The 18,495-nt window shown below is 37.8% G+C and overlaps 1 protein-coding gene across 4 annotated transcripts in view; it reads left to right on the top strand.

The window, feature by feature from the left end:
* The window catches only part of LOC308631582 (receptor-type tyrosine-protein phosphatase mu-like), a 102,349-nt gene that overhangs the window by 29,984 nt on the left and 53,870 nt on the right, over positions 1-18,495 (top strand). The window contains exon 1 of one of the 4 annotated variants that reach the window (XR_014018262.1): positions 12,810-12,873. The exons of the other annotated variants lie outside the window; for them this stretch is intronic. The gene's annotated coding sequence lies outside the window, so the exon portion shown is untranslated. Of the gene's footprint in view, positions 1-12,809; positions 12,874-18,495 lie in introns of those variants that run through there. 4 annotated transcript variants of the gene reach the window in all.

The raw sequence follows: 18,495 nt of genomic DNA, 5'->3' as shown, positions 1-18,495 counted from the left end.
TGTGTTATAGTCCCTGCGCTTGGTTCACAGCCAGCTCCTTGATTGGTCACCACAAGGACAGTTAGCAAGAAATTGTATTGGTGGCTGCCTGTAACCTGCCTAGCTACTGCCTGAGTATGTTTAAACATGGTAACTGCACAATAAAATCAGACCTGCTTCCTGCTTGGTCTCTGGAGGTCTTAATTAGTGACTCTGCAGCCACACTCTCCTTTACCCTGTTCCATGGACCTCCTCACCAGATGAGAGAGAGCTTGTGCATGCAATGAAATTATATCCAAATTCAACAGTAGAAGGAAATCTGGGAAATTCATAAATACGTGAAAATTAAAGAATATATTCCTAAATAATCAATGTGTCAAGGAAGAAATCACATGAGAAATTAGAAAATATTTTTAGTTGAAGAAAATCGCAACATCCAAAACTTGCGATGTGCAGGTAAGACGGTGCTTAAAGAGAAAAGTATTCTATAAACAAGTATATTTTAAACAAAAGAATGATTTCAAATCAATAACCTAAGTGTTCACCCTAAAAAACTAGAAAAAGAAATAAAAAAGAAACCCAAAGCAATTTGAAGAAGAAAATAACAAATATTAGAGCAGAAAACGAATGAAGCAGAAAATTGAAACAAGAGAAAACAACAAAATGAGAAATTTGTTTTTTGAAAAGTTTAACAAAATTGGTAAAACTTTGTCTAAAGGGAAAGAGAAGTTTCAAATCACCAAAATTAGCAATAAAATAAGATTTACTGCTACTGTAACTTGCAGAAATAAAAAAGGTTACAAGGGAATAACATGAAGCACTATATGCCACAGGGACCATGGAGTGAGTGACAATGGATGCGAACAAGTGTGGATTGCTAATTACTGATAACAGCAACTATCCTTTAATTGTCTTCTACACACGCACACACACACACACACACACACACACTCACACACACAAACACACACACACACACACACACACACACACACACACACACACACATACCTTAATGCTGGACAAGGCAGATGCTTAGAGTCTCTGCTAAGGTAAGTAGCAGAAAATACAGATTTCCAAGATTTTGCCCACATAGGAGACTTATGCCTACTCCATTATTTTAACAAATGGGACTTAGAGGAAATTTCAGAGTTATTATCATTTGTAACGTTAACTTCTATGGAGATAGTCACTATTATCCATTTCAATCTCTATTCATATGTTAGATGTAGAAATATCAGATATGCAAGAAATGTATTTTATTTTCCATCATTCAGCTTAATTTTAATTTCTCTTGGTAGCAAAAACAAATCTGTCAAAGCATGATTTTTCCCCTACTCTGGTCTGACATCTAAAAGTTCCAGGGAGCTTAAGTGGATTTTCTTTCCTATCTGCCAGGTTCTCAGTTTTGAGCCATGAGGAATGCTGACCACACAGTCTTTGCTGTCTCTCTCAGGAGCCTTGGACAGGTTACCTGTGTTGCTCTGAAGTTGTCAGAACTTGTTACTACAACTGCTGTACTTGGGGACAGGGCAAACACTGCTCCCCCATGGCGGCTGGGCCATTGGGATTGTGGCTGCATTTTCCATGCAGATGTTTTGCTGTTGTTGTTTCCAGTTCCTGCATGGAGACAAACTGGGACCTTTCCAGCTCCTCCAGGCTTGGATCTGTTTGGGGACCAGGGGTTCCCCTTTGAGGTCAGACCTCACAGAACTATTTTTTTTGGCTGAAGGAAACATAATTTATTTAACTATTCTTTTGTATATTTAAATGGCATTAATCTTTTACTATTTTATGTCATACTATCTTGAATATCTCTGTAATGAAAACTTCATGCTGATCTATATTTATTTAAGAGAAATTCATAAAAGGACAATTTTTATGTCAAACAATAAGCATATTTTAAGGCTTTTCTATATGTTGTTAAATCATAATGTAACAATTAACCTCTCACCAGAAGTGGATAAGAATTCTCATTTCCTTGCACCTAGGAGATTTTGCAATAAATTACTTACAGAGGTGACATCCTTGTTGTGAATTTGCATACACTACTGATGATTCCATAATAAAAATATGCTTGATAATTTGTAAATAATTGATGGAGAACCAAAAATATAGTTTAAGGGTTGTAATGATTTTTTTAAGTTTAAAAATTAGATGATTCATGAAAAATATTACTAAGTTCACCTCTTATTAGGTGATCATTCAACAAGGTCAATGATCAGCTATTTTTTTATACTATGCATTGAGTACAGAATTTTTTAAAAGAAGTTCTATAACAACAATAACTATTACTAACTGGAAGGCAGAGGACTCCCCAATGAAATTCATTTATTGGTAATTGGATCCCGTGAATATGTTACATCAAATGGCAAATTAGAATTTAGAGATATAATTAAATTTAGGTACCTTAATTATAGGTTATGTTAAGATATTATCTAACCTAAGAATTATCTGATTAGAGGGAGTCCCAATGCAAAAAGTATACATGCTCTTTTTTTGGCTCCTCTATGTAGAAACCCAAAGATAAGCACTAGCACCTAGGAGCTCAGGACAGACCCCAGCTGGTAGCCAGAAAGGAAATGAGGACATCAGTCATACTCTACTAACAGCTTGAATAGACTTCCAAGTGGATTCTTTCCAGAGCTCGAGATAAGAGCTGCCATGTTGATGTCTACCTGTTGCTAGAACAACATAAAGGAGACAATGCATGTGTATTATTTAAGCTGCTAAATTTGTGGTATCAATTACTGTAGTGGTAGGAAACTAATTCATTGGCTGAACAAATAAATAAATAAGCCCTTAAATTTCAGTAAATGAATAAATAAATGAAATAAATATAATTTCAGAGCAGAAAGTGTTATACACTTTTCCCAAAAGAGACAGGAATCATAAATCTATTGTATCTCTAAGGTCCTTTGAATATTTTGTTTTACTTTGTTCCAGTTTTGTCCCCTCAGTGACTTCGAAGATGAGACAATTACATGATGTAACCATCCTCTCTGCCTTTTGGTGATAATATTTATTATTTGGTGATAATATTTATTTTAGTGGACAGTAACTGTTTTATGCTTGTGATCAACACTTGTAGAATATGAGCATTTTGTGTCCAGCACACAAACTATTACTTTCTTACCCAGCAAGCTCAGAAATAAACACCTGCATGCATTCATTTCCCCCCCTCACTTATTTATTAAACTCCTGCTCTGAGTATAGTTTTCTGCTCTGCTCTGAAGCTAATACAAAAGAAATACAAATAGTTCCTGAATTAAAAGCTGATGTTTATTCTAGAAGTTTACTTCCAAGTTAGAATTTGTCACTCAGAGCATATTTCCAAATAGAAACAATATTAAAAACCTTGACTCTGTACCTAATCCCACCCATGAAGTATCATGTAACTCAAAATTTACTTGAACAATCTTAAAATAATTTAACTGTATTTAAATGTTATTTATTTTATCTCTCTAAAAACAGACTCAAGTTTTCCAACTTATGAGGTTAGAAACTTAATGTCCTACCTAGAAGCAGTGATATTAAGAATGTCACTTAAGGGGCTGGGGTTGTAGCTCAGTGGTAGAGTGCTTGCCTAGGATGTGTAAGGCACTGGGTTTGATCCTCAGCACCACATTTAATCAATAAATCAATAAAATAAAATAAAAGTATTGTGTCCATCTACAACTAAATATATATATATATATATATATATATATATATATATATATATAAAATTTTTAAAGAATATCACTTAATTGAATAACTGTATTTAAAATATCTTAAGATTGCCAGGTATGATGGCACAACCCTGTAATCCCAGCTGCTCAGGAGGCTGAGGCAGGAAAATTGAGGTTTCAAAGCCAATCTAAGCTACTTAGCAAGGCCCTAAGCAATTCAGCAAGACGCTGTCTCTAAATAAAATGTGTGTGTGTGTGTGTGTGTGTGTGTGTGTGTGTGTGTGTTTTAAAAGGACTGGGCAATTAGAGAAAAGCAAATCAAAACTACTCTAAGATTTCTTCTCACTCCAGTCAGAATGGCAGCTATCATGAAGACAAAAACAATAAGTGTTGGCGAGGATGTGGAGGAAAAGGTACACTCATACATTGCTGGTGGGACTGCAAATTGGTGCAGCCAATCTGGAAAGCAGTATGAAGATTCCTTGGAAATCTGGTAATGGAACCACCATTTGACCCAGCTATCCCAAAGGACTTAAAAACAGCATACTATAGGGACACAGCCACATCAATGTTTATAGCAGCACAATTCACAATAGCTAAATTGTGGAACCAACCTAGATGCCCTTCAATAGATGAATGGATAAAAAATGTGGCATATATACACAATGGAATATAACTCAGCAATAAAAGAGAATAAAATAATGGCATTTGCAGGTAAATGGATGGAGTTAGAGAAGATAATGCTAAGTGGAGTTAGCCAATCCCAAAAAACCAAATGCTGAATGTTTTCTTTGATATAAGGAGGCTGATTCATAGTGGGATAGGGAGGGGGAGCATAGGAGGAATAGATGAACTTTAGATAGAGCAGAGGGTTAGGAAGGGAAGGGAGGGGCATGGGGTTATAAATGATGGTGAAATGTAATGATCATTATTAAACAAAGTACATGTGTGAAGACACAAATTAGTATGAATATACTTTGTATACAACTAAAGATATGAAAAATTGTGCTCCATATGTGTAATAAGAATTGTAAAGCATTCCACTGTCATATATAAATTTTAAAAAATAATTTTTAAAAAAGGGCTGGGCATGTTGCTCAGTGGTTAAGTGTCATGGGTTAAATCCCCAGTACCAAAAAGAAAAGAAAAGAAATCTTAGGGTTGTGGGGATAGCTCAGTGGTAGAGTGCTTGCCTAGCATGTTTGAGGTCTGTGTTCAACAGAATATGGTTGAACCCTCTCTTGGTTTTGTTTTAGTTCTCTGTAGCAGGTATACCAGTTGTCTCCATGTTGGATCCTCTTGTTCTCTCTTCCATGTTTATTAACTTTTTTCTTGTTGATTTTATTATATTGTGATTCTGAATTGTCATTGTTGATTCTTGACATCTATACATCTGTTGCCTTAGATATTTAATTCCTTAGCAACCCTAATGAGAAATAAATGTCACTTCGCTTCACAGAGAAGTCGGTGCCCATCTCCAGAATCCAACTTTGCACATATTATTGTTAATAAATGTGTTGCTGAGAAGTCAGGAGTTGTCTGTGATCTTTAAGACATGCCACCCTCATTCATGTTAGATTTTTCTCCCTGGACAATTAAGTCATGTATGTGAATCATTTCAATAGGTAACTGATAAATAATTTAGGTAAAGTGGTAGACACGGAGAGATGATATGGAATAGATACAGGTATCAATCACACAGAAAAGTTAAAGAGATCAGACAATAAAAATTCAAAATATTTAGGAGTTCAGAAAATGGGGACTTAGCTTGTGCCTTCTTCAACCATTCAGCAATCCCAAACATGTGGGTGATTCCTTTGCTCATAATTTTATCTCTTCCTTGTAGACTCCCTCTCTCCTCCCTTCTCATCTTTGTATGCTTAAATCTTGTCCACTTTTATGGCCCAGCAACATTTATATACTTTTCAGGAAGCTCTCTTGGAATTCCATCTCTTTTGGAGCTTAGGCAGTGTTACTGGGGATTGAACCCAGGGGTGCTATACTATTAAGCCACATCACCAGGCATTTTTATTCTTTCCTCTGAGATAGGGCCTCACAAAGTTGCTGAGGCTGGCCTTGAATTTGCAATCCTCAGCCTCCTGTGTCTCTGGGATTATAGGCCTGCGCCTCTGTGCTGGTCAGATAGTCCTATCTTTATATAATCTGCCTTTCTGCTCATCTCTCTTGGAAATCCACTGCTACTTGTAGTATATGATACAGAAGCAGGGAAATGGACAGGTATTTGTAGAAAACAACAAGGATGTACTTAAAACACAGTTGTTGAATGACAGGTGAGTTAAGATTTATATAAAAGAAAGAAGCAGAAGAACATTTTAGATATGGTAAAGATGATTAGAGAAGATGAACAAAGGCATACATACTGGAAGTTTCTGGAAACAGATGACTCATATTGAAGATGGCAGAAGGTAAAATGTTCAAAACTAGTTGGGGAGCAGATGGTGCAGGACCTTTCATGATGCCTCAGGGGTGAGGAGTTTGGATTTCATTCTGAGAGCAACAGGAAGCCATTGAATGCTTTGTTAAAGTGGGCATTTAGTAAGATTAATTTGGCAGCAATATGTAAAATGGACACAGGGAGCTTATTAAAAAGATATTTTGGTCAGATGAGGGCAGCAAGTACAAATTTTAAAGGCCCTACTCAAGTGTACCACCACCACACAACCAGAACCCATACTGTCCTAGAATTCATTTAAATTTCTGGTGCTAAGTTTCCATTCTGTTTCCTGCAGAAAATGTGCTCTAGTCACTTCTAGGTAAAATAAGTCCAATTTTGTGTTTTCTTGGGGTCTTGAATTACTTTAGTTCAGATGGGGTGGAGGAGAAGGAAGGTGGAGGGGGATACTTTGGCTTTAAATTTCTCTGCACATGGTGGACACTGTTCCCAAGATTACTCCTCATGTTTGTCATTTACATACGTGTGGGATAGTGGGCACCAGGAGCCAAGGCTGTCCACATGAAATCCTCGTATGAGAGGTTCCCTCATGCTGAATGTCCTGGAAGGCCCTTCTCTTAGACAATGCTGGTCCCTAAGTGTAGGATCATGGAAGTCTTCAGATACTCCCTACACCTCTCACCTCTCCAGCCCACAGGACACTAGGTGAATTGTTTCTAGCTGCCACTTGAATGTGAGCCACACCACCAGTTTCACCTGCAGCTTCTTCTGAATGATGTGGTTGGTGTGTGAGTGTGTGTGAGAGAATGTATGTGTGTCTCCAGGTTTTGCTGTCAGATATCTTCCAGCCTTGCCCCATCAGAAGACCTTCCTTTTCATGAGTACCTAAATTTAAATAAAGGGATCTATTATGTCTTCCTCCTGGACTCATTCTGAGAGCGCAGATGGCAGGGCACCAGGTCTTCACACTGACACTTAAATCTATTTCTTTTTCTATGACAACCACTCTCCTAATTTCCCTTATTTCCAGCTTGGAGATTATTTTATTCTAGTCTAGTTGGGAGTCATGCTCATAGATATGAATCTTTCAGTATAATCCCAAGATCAGGGGAATTTTAAATTAAGAATTAATTTCTTGATTTTGTAGAGTTTTGTTGTTTCCTGGTTCTACATAGTTCCTCTGTTTCCTGACTTACTCTCTGGAAAGAAGGAACCTTAGGAAATGATTTAAGTGAGCATAGGCATTGACATGGGTAATCATATGAATTAGTACCCTGAAATAGTTTGTCATCACATAATTGGGGTGTCCTCAGGGCACAGGCTTAGGTAGAAAGGGATAAGAAGGAAACATCTATTGAACTTGATTAGAGTATGTCTTGGTCCATTTTGTGCTGCTATAACAGAAAACCTGATATTGGGTGACTTATAATGAAAGAAACTTATTTCTCACAGTTCTGGAGGCTGGGAAGTCCAAGTTGGAGAGCCAGCATCTGGTGAGGGCGTTTTTGATGCATATCCCATGGAATAAGATGGAACAGCAAGAGAGAACATTTGGGTGTGAGAGAGGATGCAGAACTCATCCCTTTTCTAACTAAACACACCCACAATAATGGCATTAATCCACTGGTGAGGGCAGAGTCCTCATTACCTAATTACCTCATGAAGAGCTCACTACTCAACACTGTTGCATTCCAACACATGTACATTAAGTTTCCAGACTACAGCAGAGGATTAGTATATGATGTAGATAAAGTGTTCAAGGTGCAGTTGTCCAGCTGGGCAAAATAACTGGGAAATGACAAGCAACTTGAAGGTTGAAGCGGGAACTACTTTATTGCGAGTGAACTCAGCGCAAATTGAGCAGGAACTCAAAGTAGCGGGTACCCTAGGTAGCAGGAGCCGCCTCTCTGCCGGACTGCAGAGGTACATACGCAACTAATTACACACAGCTTAACTTAATTAACATATACTAGATATAGCAGTCAGTCATTAAGGAATCCTTATCATCTTAATGGCTCACTGGCATTACTCAGAAACTACTCCCTCTGGCAAAATGCCAGGCGCCATCTTGACTTGTTTATGGACCCTAACACAAGGAATGTTTTATAGATTTTGAGTCCAAGTAATGGGGAATGAAGGAATTAGGAAAGAAAGAAAAACGGGAAGGAGAGAGGGAGGGAGGGAGGAAGAAAGAAAGAAAAACTAACTGCTTATATCCCATGGCTTGAAATACCTTCACCTGGATGAGAGCAGCACTTGGAATATATGACCAGTAGGAGAATGTGCATTACTTTATTAGTGACATAGGAACAGGTTCTAGAGGCTCAATGTCTTAATCCGACTCACTAAGGATGGTCTGGAAATGAGTATAACCATTCATTAATTTATCCTGGGTATTTTACCCAACAGGTTGACTGTAGTTTCACTGCTCATGACTACTGGAGCGTTCAGACAGGGGGCTGATGCTTGGACAACAGTTAGATCAGAAGATTGATAAGGGAATATAGGATAAGAACAGGCAGATTCAGTTGAAATTATGGCCTCTTCAAATGTGCAATAAGATAATTTGTTTGGGGTCCTGGAACTATTTCAAAGTTATCCAGTGGCAGTCTTTAGAATCCGAGTGTCTCTTTACCTAGAAGAATGAGGACATACTGACCAATTCTCTACTATTCATTTTCTATATTCTTTATGCTGTTGCCTCCACTGCAGAATAGCTGCTTTCATTCCTCCTCTCGCAGTGACAGCGGCCAAGAGCTGGGCACTGGGATCTGGCTGGCTGCGCAGAGTGGGCGGCCTTTGGAATGGGCCTAAGTGGAGGCCCCGCGGGTGGTCGGGGAGGCTGCTGGCGGAGCATGAGCTATGTGCTTGCATGGATCCGGGGGCAGCGCTGTAGAGGAGGGCCAGGGTAGAGGTGGCTGCCTGGGCTCCGGCTCCTTGGCTCTGTCCTGCAGCCAGATGTAAGGAGGAAAACAGCACACCCCCGCCCCCAGCCGGCCAGTGGACTTCAAGCTGCTGGTCATCAGCATCAGCTCTCACAGGGTGGTAAAGACCAGACTGATGGAGCATTTCACCTACAACACCTTCCGCGAAGGCTGCAAGTCCACGGTGGGTGAGGGGCAATGCATTTTCCCTCATGCCTGGTCCATTGAGAGTCATTTTCTCATATATTTAGTGTGAGAGACAATTGTTCAAAGTGTTTCTGTCAGTATTTTAAATCTGTTTTTATTGTTGTTTTTCACTAAAAGCCAAAATCTCTCTCATTTGTTTCCTCTTTTCCTAAATTCGTTGTTTTTTAAAAAAAATTTCTTTATTGGTTCACTTTAATCATACATAATAGTGGAATTCATTGTTATATATTTATACACCTACAGAGCATAATTTGGAACTTCTTGGTTTTTTAAAAAATATATATATTTTTTCATTTGATGGACTTTTCTTTGTGCTGAGAATCGAACCCAGTGCCTCCTCACATGCTAGGCAAGCACTTTACCACTGAGCCACCACCCCAGCCTCCCCCCAATTCTATGTTTTCGAAATACCAGCTATGTTTTGATTTAATTGTCTAAATGGTTTACAAACCACCTCTAAGGTATAAGTGAGGCATTATTTCCCGTGGGTGTGTCTTAGCATTTTATGAGAAATTACAGGCATTTCATTTCTTTTTTTTGGGGGGGGGCAAAGATTTTCATAGTAAATGCTGTTAACCAATGTACGCTCATCAAGAGTTATGCAGTGACTCCTCCAATGGAGCAGAGATGGCATTTTCGGGGAATACAAGACTGTCCCCTCAGGAGAATCTCTCAGGAGGATTCTTGCCCACACACTGGATAAAAGGAAACATGTATTTCCCTCTAAAACTGTGTTGCTTTTGGAAACAACGTGGTGTAATGTTAGACTCTTTGTCCATGTTTAAACTTTCTGCCTTAAAAATACATCTCTTTCATTTAATAATATTTATACATACTCTCTTCCATGTTGTGAGATGTAAATATAACTTGGGACATGCCAGCTTGTCATTTTCTAAAGTGAGTCAGTTTGTCTTTGGTTTAGCTGAAATTGCTTCAGAGTACACTTCCTCCTGGGATCTGAATGCAAAATAACTGAAGCAGATTGAAATTGGCAGTGACTAAGGAAGTTTGGAGCAGAAGTTGGCAAGTCAGTGAGTTTTTCCTTATTAGGAGAAAGAGGAGGGACCAGAGCCTCTCAAAATCCAGGCATTACTTCATCCCCACTGGGAGAGGGGATTCAAACACAAATATTCCTCCTACATTCTTTCCAAAGACATCTGAATTCATAGTATACAAATTTGCTACATTACTGATAATTCCCAGCCAGCTTCCTTGTTTAATGAGCCATTTGAGTTGCCTAAAGATATTCTACATAACAATAATTTTATTCAGTCACACAAAATTTATGAAGCTGGGTGAAAATTAACATGAATTAGAGTCCTGGTAATGTTTATTTGATAACTCCTTCTGCAAGCTGACCACCTTGTCCTACCTGTGGTGTCCAGGGAAGGTCTGCCTGACACTATCTAGCCTTGCTCTTTACTGAGTCTTAATATGTGCTAGTGTGGCTTCACTTTAGGATCAGTATTCATATGTTTCCATGTATCACTTATATATCTACACCTTTATGTCAGGAAATATCAGAGTGATTTCTTTGTTTCTCTCTTGATATGTTTTATTTTTGCACCTATTTTTGTAACCTTTAAAAAGGTTTCAGGGATCTGTAGTATCACATGGCACCATGCATGCACGGTTTGTTTGCTGCATCTTGAAATATTTTGAAAGAAATTGGTGTACTCTTCTCTCTGACTTCGCTTTAGCACTCTTACCTCATGCCCGCTTAGACAGCAGCAAGATTTGTGCTTTCCACCTCATTAAATTGACAGTAGAAATTAGTTAGTGGTATTAAAAACTAAAAACTGAAATTATAGCTACATATGTCCTTTTGCAATCGGGCATGTGGAAGATGTTTGATTTTAATGTCTGCTATAATGGAGAATTTAAATTACAGTGTTTGTCAAATCTCTAATATTTGTTACAGAGCAGAATATTAATTATGATTTTAACTATGAGCATCCACTACAAGCCCAGGGGTAAATTGCAGATTACTGACAACGTGACATAATGCTCTAAAGGTCAGTTTTGTCAAACAAATTTAGAGGAAAGTTAAACTATTAGCTTCCTGTTGTTCCAGGGCTTTTCTTGCAGCAAGCCACTGTTTTGAGCAGCAGGGACACTGTGCCTCATGGAAGACTAAGAGAGTCAAATGAATAAGCAAGATGGATGAGGAGACAAGGCCACAGACTTGTTCAATTAGTTTATAACCATGTGTTAACTTCTGTAGGTCATTTTGAATAAGCAGCAGATTAACTCTTGCACTTTTGTGGGGGAAATGTGGAGTCTTGGGAAAGGGGTGGTGTGGTGCTTAGTCAAGTCAAATAAACATTACCAGGACTCTAATTCATGCTAACCGGGTTTGTATGTGAAACATTAGTGATGAGTTCCTCATTCTTCTCCTTTAAACCTGAACAGGCTCCTTTTTTTGAGGAGCCTGTTCAGGTTTAAAGGAGAAGAATGAGGAATAGCACACGCCCAGGGATTGCTCCTAGGGTTCTTGCATGGGACAGTGCCTGCCTGCTGCTCTCCATAGAATAAGTCCAATTTCAATTGCTGAGGCTTTTTTCAGAACCTCTACTTGGGAAGAGTAGTGACTCTTGGTTTTTAAGACTCAAGATGAAAAAGTCTTCCTAAATGATCCAGCCAGGATTTCCTCCCTATGAGGACTGACAGTATAGAACAGCCCTGAGGAGTTCTTGCTTCACATGACATAACATAGAGGCTCACAGCAAGTAGAAGTCAGTCGCTCTTACTTCCATGAAAGATTGTTTTTATTCTCAGTATTTATGAAAATTCTAATCTGCTAATGCTTACCTTGTGAAGCCACTGAGGAAGTGTGACATGGTATGACCAGTTTATTACCAGGAAGAACAGCAACATTTAGTATGAAAACGTTAAAGAAGCATAATGAGAATTAAAGGGGATCAAAGGACATAAAGATTAGAGAGGGAATGAAAAATAAGTGCAGAAAAAAATGCAGAAAAACTGTGAATGATGATGACTTTACTGTCTTTACTGGTTCTGACTTTAATGTCCTTAACTTGTACACCAACATGCAGACAAGATGTGATGCTAGCCATTCATCAGAATTCTTTTATGTATCTTAGAGCAGTTATAAGAAAGTCCTGCTTTTCAATGCATGCATGCACTCACGCACACACACAGCTCACAAAGAGAATGATTCATCTTTTGCTATTTTGAAAGTCTAAGATATTTAGGCTTGATCCTCTTATTGGCAGGTTGTAGCATTCCTTATGTGGACCTGTCCATTTAGAACCAGTTGTCAAGAGAGAATCAATAAAAAATAACATATGTAGCAGATTGGTCTCCTAAATGAGCATTATGATCTTTTTAGTTCAGAAAGCTACTATAGTTACTCCTGAATAAGGCTCCTTTGAGGAAAAGAGCCAAGTCTTGATCTAACTGTTAGATGTCTGTTTTGACATATGTGTCTGTAATTGCTGGTTCGCTTTTTAAAATTAGGGTTTTTCCTTCGATCATCCCTTGAATTACCTATCAGCCGGCAGCTGGAAGTTTTCTGGCAGCTGGAAGTTTGCTGGGACCCCTTTGGCTGTGGCTCTCAACAGTTAAATACTGCATCTCTTTTATAATCATCAGTGAGAACCATCCGAGTGACAGCAGTTCATTTCTTCATCAGCCCACCTGATGAAGCCCTCAGGAGGTAAGATCCCAATGAGCAAAGTGAGAATAAGCAGGTAAAATAAGAGTCCAGTGATTGACCTTTCAAAACAAGGCATTTAGCATAGCTCAAACTTGAAATCTTTTTCTGCTTTTCCTCCACTGAGCTAGCTGTAGATATTAACAAGTGTTTATTTTGCCTACTACAATTGGAGGAGTTTGCCATGGAAGAGTAGGAGAGGAATGGACAGGAAAAGTTTATCCCAATTATAGTCCACAGTTTATTCATTCATTTTTTTTCGGTCTGTTCCCTGCCACATTACACAGCCTGTACTTCACACAGCATAGCACACTTCCTTGTTGCTATGCTTATTGCTGTGGTCATTTTCACTTGCCTCTCTGTCCAGGGTTGTGAGCTTCTCAGGGGTGAGGACTAGCATCCCTTGCCCAGTATTCTAAGCACTTGGTGCAATGCTGGGTTTATGGGGGTTGTTTTTGGGAAAATGGCAATATCTGTATGAACAAATACTGGAAAAGAGGAAAGAACATGTTTTGTGGTATCCAGATACCTAAGAAACAGAAGCAGTGTTGTTTCAAATGTCATTAAGCTGTTAGAGAAGGCTTCCATAACATCTTTCTTCCCATTGAGCCTCCATCAAATATCTGTGCTTTGCCTGTCTCCCATTAATCCTCATAATCACAAAGTAGATTATATGTCGTTCACATTGTTCATATGAGGAAACCAAGTCTTAAAAAGTTGCAGTGTCTTTTATACAGAAAGCCAGAACCAGCCAAATATGGGATAAGTTCTCCCATTGTTCTGCTATTTGCTCAGTGAAATAAGTTTTCATCTGAGAGGGGACAAGGAGGTACTAAGAGAGGTCAGAGGATGTTACAGAAAATGAAATATTGGTGATATTATTCTACTTCTCAGTTTGACTTTTCTTGTTCAACAATAATATATAAACATTTCAGCATTACTGCCAAGACCTGCCACAAAATGACCCCAGAGTTTCACTGTAGACAGCTCACACCTTATTTGTTTTTCTAATAAAGTAGTTGGCTAATTGTGAATGTAATCTAAAGGCATATGATAGTAATTTTAAGAGTTAGTTCTTTTTTTAAAAAAATTAGTTATAGATGAACACAATACCTTTATTTTATTTATTTATTTTTATGTGGTGCTGAGGATCGAACCCAGTGCCTCATGCTTGCTAAGCAAGCACTCTACCACTGAGCCACAACCCCAACCCCAATAATTAGTTCTTTTATCTTGTCAAAATGAAACATAAGGAGGCCTCTAGTCAATAGCCTAGAATTGGTTATTTTATCAAAGGTTTTCCATCCTCTTAGTATAAATCAGTCTCACGTATTTCAGGTATTGTTCAAAGAACTCTCATTGTTGTACCAGACATCATAAGCAGAATGAAATGCTGAGCATTCCCTTCATCATGCTGGGCAGACAGACCCTTCCACAGCACAACATCCCTTTGCCCAGACATCAGCGCATTCCAAAGTTCCATGATAGAAAAAAAAAAAAAAGGTTGCATCTGACTAAAGATGACTTGGGCTTATATTTGTTGTACTGTCCCCACAGGAGTCTTACCTGCTCAAACTGCTAAAACAACACTTCACATCATCCAGGGATTGTGATTTATATTGAATACCACTGTCTGTCTGCTGTCCTGCTATTAACCATGGGGAGGGCAGGCATTTTCGCAAAATCATAAATCTCCCCTTGGTATATATAGTAAATGCAAGGAGAGCGTTCAGATTTCTTCTGCCTAACATTTGTTCTCTCTTAACTCTTATTTGAGTGAAGAGCGCCATCACATGACACAGAAGAGGTCATTATGTTTGAATTCCTTGGGTTGGGAACAGGGTGGCTTTGTCTTTGCATCAGAAACCAAAAGCAAGTGCAGTACCTGCTGGGGACACACATCCCCTGAAAGGTGCCAGCACTGTTTGCCAGACAGCTCCCAGATAAGCAGATGGCTTTTAAATGATGAAACCTAATTTTTATAAAATGCTAATGAGTTAGAGAAAGATAATTTGAAAGTCTGCCATACATCACGGGAAATGTCTTTTGTGTCTGTATCCTTTGCTCCTAAGAATCACGTACCCATCACCTGGGTGAGCTCAGTGTTTCTCTCATTTAAATCATGTGATCACCAGAAAAGGGGAAAAGGAGAGCCCTCATTCAGGATGAAATAATTAAAAGGAAATTGATATTAATATATTTAAAAATCAGCCTTACGTCTGCCTTTTAAGCTATGCATTTCAAACATCTCGCCAGTGGCTTCCTGTGGTATGAATCTCAACTCATTTCTCTATGAATTTTCAATGAAACTCAGAAAATTCAGATTGCCCATTTAAAAGTTGTTTCTGACTGTGAGCTTGTCAAGTCTGAGGGGATACAAAAAATTAATGAAAATAGTGGCAAACTGCATTTCTCTTTGAATTCATGCCTGATGTAGTTGTGACTCAGGGCAAGTCACCTAACATTTCATGTATAATTTCATGTTTATAGTGTGGAATAGTATGGCCCATCCTTGGCCTGTTTGTTGAAGAAACCATTCAAGCTGTAGAATTCTACATTCTAATCTTGGCTGATATATTCTTGTAGTGTCATTTAACATGTCATTTTGTTTTATCTGTATTTTCATTGAATTGGGGCTAGAACTAGAGGCTTAATCAGATTCCAGTGTTTTTATTTTGGTGGAAACTTTCATAGGTGGTTTTTGGAACTCCTATTACCTTGCATCAGGAAGCACATAATGTCGAGATTGATTAGTGGATTGTGGTTTTTGCCAACTTCGTCCATCTATTATGAAGTTCCATATCAACCTTTCACTTAATATATTTTTAATCTACTAATGATGGTTACCTAAATCCATTATTTTATTAGGGGTTTCAAACTAGGGGTTTTCATCTTAATTGTATCTTCCCTCTGCATTTATTATGTACTCTACTCAACGGTTTGGTCCCCCTCAAATGCAGTTCATATAGGATAAATACTTGAAATTCTTTCCCCATATTTACCAGTTTCATAATGAATCAGAGCCACAGGACTTTATAAGATTTCCAATAGTGTCATTATGAACTCAAGGATTCTAATATATGTGATATGTTTGAATATTTAACAGTAATTAGTGTTTGGATGCTTAGAGTATTGCTTCTTCAGCCAACAGGAGCTCCTTCAACAGGAGCTCCTTGTCTGTGTTTTGAATTTGTGAGAGGCTCTGAGAAAACAGAATGTCCTTAATTAATCTTGTGCATTGGCTATTAGTAACTGAAATTGGCCATTTCTCCAAGAAACCCTGGTTTTTTAAAGGGAAAAATGATGTTTAGAAACCACAGTCTAACAGTAAGGGGTGATCACTGAGCCCAGTGGCCATTGCTTTTATACCTACACAAGCCACTTCTATCATCTTTAACCCTGGTGTCTGCTTGAAGCATCTTTTATGTCTGTTGTGTGTTCTAACTTATCCCTTTTGTCTGTTCACTAGGAAGAGAAAGGCTATTATTATATGTAGTGGAATCAAAGTATCTTTATGCCCTCTGGGAATGGGAAGCCCTAAAACAGGATGGATAAATTTGAATACTTCAAAATTAAAAACTTTTGCATATGTAAAGACATTATCAGTAAGGTTTAAAACAAGGTTTAAAAATTAGAAGGAAATATTTATAATACTCCATTTTAAAGTACTAATGACCTAAATGTAAAGAATATGTGGATATAAATAAGACACACATAATCCAATAGAAAAATGAAAACATAAGTAGGAAACTATAAAATAGCATTATATTCTGTAATAATGCACATGTATCCTATAAGTAACATTTGAAAAGTTTTGAAAAGTTGTCCAGCCTCCCACAAAATCAGGTATATGCAAATCAACAAATTATTGGATGCCATTTTTTCACCATCACATTACCAAGTATTTTTGTGAGTGACATAAATTCACATATTTTGTGAATGTGTAGGCAAACACAAACTCATCAATTCTGCTAGCTTAGAACAACTTTTGTGATAGTTTTGAAACTTCATTTTAATTTTGGAAAAAGAAGTCCTTTCTTTTCTCCATCATTTTTATCCCATCCCAACCCCCACATACACACATAAAATAAATTTAGATTCTCTCTGTAATGAAGGTAAAATTAAAATTTCAGAATCATAGAAGTAAAGATTTTTGAAGTGTCATTTTATGTTTTTCTGGGGTTGGGAAATGGTATTTTTTGACACTTAACTAGCAATCACTTAGGATAAGTTAGCAAGAAAACATATGTCTGTGTTGGGAGCTATTGATACATAAATATGCATTTTAGAAATGCCAATTGACCATAGAAATGCCCAAAAGTTATAAAATATTAAAATCTGAATATCCATGTTATGCCATTAATTCTTTAACAAGTTATTACAACATAATGGCTTTAAGTAACACATTTATAGTTGTGAAGGTCAGAATTCTGACATGGGTTTTACTGGGCTAAAATCAAGGTGTCAGCAGGGCTCTATTCCTTTCTGGAAGCTGCAGAAGAGAATCCATTTCCTTGCCTTCTCCCACTTCTAGAAACCACTCATATTCTTTAGCATGAGGCCCCTTCCACATCTTCAGAGCCAGCAAAGTTGGGCTGAGAGCTTCACATCCCATTGCTCTAACCTACTGCTGTTCTTCCTCTTAAAATGTCATGCTGTGGTATCAGTCAGATAATTTAGGATGGACTTCCTGTCTTAAGCCTAGCTCATTTCAACTTCCATTCCAAGTGCACCCTTGATTCCATGTTGCCATGTAACATAACATACAGTCACAGGTTCCAAGATTAGGACGTGGACATTTTCAAGGAGCCATGCTGCCCAGCAAATGATATCTGTCTCCAACACAAAAGGCCATCCCTTCCTGAAGGGTTAAAGTTTGCACATCCATTAGTTTCCACATTCCATGCCAGTTGCTAGGGCCCCTTAAGAAGCAGATTATATTTGTTCCTGCATAAATTAACCAGAAGTTGTTATTTTAATTTTTAAAAAAATATTTATTTTTTTTAGTTTTAGGTGGACACAATATCTTTATTTTACATTTATGTGGTTCTGAGGATCGAACCCAGTGCCTCATGCATGCTAGGCAAGCACTCTACCACTGAGCCACAACCTCAGCCCCTAGGAGTTGTTTTTTTAAATTTGGAATATAGTCTTTTATTTAAAATTAGAACACTTTATTATAAATATTTCCAGAATATAAACTGATTTTGTATTGAGACTCTTCAAAACTTTTAAAACTATATGAAATATGAGCTTACAATTTTTATAATATATTCCATGTTCCACTTTCCAACCTAGAAAATATAATATTGTTAAAGCTAACAAAGGAAAAAAATCTAAATTGCTGGATAGAGAAAACCAATGAACTTAAAAAATCCCACTCAAAACTAAAACAATCTCAACCAAGAAATAAATTCTGCAAAGTCTATATTCATCCTCCAATTTAAAATAAATGATCTCCCAAGGAAAAATAATCCAATAATAATGGTTTATGAATAAAGGCAGAGCCACTCTTCTGAAAAGAAATTGCATCATGTGTAAGAACAACATAATAGTGCTTTTAGAAAATGAGGAACAGTAACTCCCTGTTAGGGAAAAAACACAGGAAATGCTTCATGTTCTGTT

This window comes from Spermophilus citellus (assembly GCF_964194105.1).
Source record: "Spermophilus citellus genome assembly, chromosome: 12".
Taxonomy (NCBI): domain Eukaryota; kingdom Metazoa; phylum Chordata; class Mammalia; order Rodentia; family Sciuridae; genus Spermophilus; species Spermophilus citellus.
The sequence above is the reverse complement of the archived record's forward strand: the minus strand, read 5'-3'. Positions and strand labels throughout refer to the sequence as shown.